The sequence below is a fragment of the Poecilia reticulata genome, linkage group LG21 (genome assembly GCF_000633615.1).
Source record: "Poecilia reticulata strain Guanapo linkage group LG21, Guppy_female_1.0+MT, whole genome shotgun sequence".
NCBI lineage: Eukaryota > Metazoa > Chordata > Actinopteri > Cyprinodontiformes > Poeciliidae > Poecilia > Poecilia reticulata.
The window spans coordinates 25,070,736-25,072,073 of record NC_024351.1 but is presented as its reverse complement, the minus strand read 5'-3'; the positions used below and the strand labels follow the sequence as shown (position 1 = coordinate 25,072,073).

The 1,338-nt window shown below is 38.0% G+C and overlaps 1 long non-coding RNA gene across 1 annotated transcript in view; it reads right to left on the bottom strand.

The window, feature by feature from the left end:
• LOC103458050 (uncharacterized) overlaps positions 1–665 on the bottom strand; it is a 35,147-nt gene extending 34,482 nt beyond the window's left edge. Inside the window, exon 1 of the long non-coding RNA XR_532523.2 lies at positions 482–665. This is a non-coding gene — a long non-coding RNA (uncharacterized LOC103458050). The remainder of the gene's footprint in view (positions 1–481) is intronic.
• Between the last annotated feature and the right edge of the window lie 673 nt (positions 666–1,338).

Below are 1,338 nucleotides of genomic sequence, written 5' to 3'. Positions count from 1 at the left end.
ATTTTTGCTGCACAAACCAGCACAAACGTAGCACAAACGTTTGACACCAATTTTGTCTGATTTGAAGAAGGTGGGGGGCCCAACTTCACTCAGGTCAATATGGCGGCTCTCAGTCCGGACCTGTGGGGCACTAGATAGTGTAATAAGGCATATTTTCCATGCTTTAACCTCAATAATATGATCTTTCATCATGAACAAAGTAAGAATATAGTGTAATTTAGGTTTGACCTTCAACTGAATGGAGAACGAGATGAACTTAAACCGTAGCCTAGTAGCCGTTAGAGCTAAACTAGTAGCCGTTAGAGCTAAACTAGTGGCCGTTAGCCGTTAGAGGTAACAAGTTAGCTCTAACGGTGTTTGGCAGAAAATGTGAAGTTGTCTTCTTTTTTTTTCACACTTCCAGCTTAGAAGTCGGATGATATCTGGGAATGCGTTTGTTTAGTTCGTATCCAGTACTATAACCATTTTAACACAGACTCACGTTGCCCAGCTTAACCGTTTCCTTCTCATCGCGGATCTCTCTCGCTTACACACACAATGCTGCAGATACAGGGAAGAAGGGCGGGGCTTGCAGCGGCAGTCTGAATTCTGATTGGTTTAAACTCACTGGAAACTAAACTTCCCATTGGCTAGGTAGACCACCTAGCTTCCCTAACCTCCGTTTCTTAAAGAGGCATCCCCATTTTATGTGGGTTACATTCACAAAATATGTTAATGAATTTTGTCACTGTTCTCAACTGTAGGCAAGCGTTGAGCAAATGTACAGACCCACTCCATAAAATAGAATAAGACTGAAAAGTTATTTTTTTCAGTAATTCCATCATCAAGTGAAAGACATTATATAGATTAATTAGGGTGACTGATGTTTTAATATATTTATATCACTTGGTATGCTTAATAACTGCTAAAAGTATATTTTCAAAAGTACTATTCTGGCAAGCCTCATCAGGAAGTAAATCCTAATTTAATGACAAAGACTGTGTGGTATTCACATTTAAGTCTTGGCCTTATTCTTAGTACAAAAATGGCCTTCAAGTTCCATTTCTGTGGGTGCATCAGCTCCTTTACCCCATCATCCTGTTCCTCACAATACATCCCCATCTTGATATGAGCATTTTGAGGGTAACAGTTACAGTTTTACTGCACTGTTTTGTGATAGGATCAATTGGAATGCATGTGTGATTGAAATTATCTTTTTTTCTTCCTCTTTTAAAGTGCCACAAGGTGACATTTGTTGTGAATTGATGCTAAATAAATAAACCAAACTGAATTGAATAGACAATCCCAAGTCATATGCATTTACTTTTTATATATTTTCTACTTAATACTTATTTATTT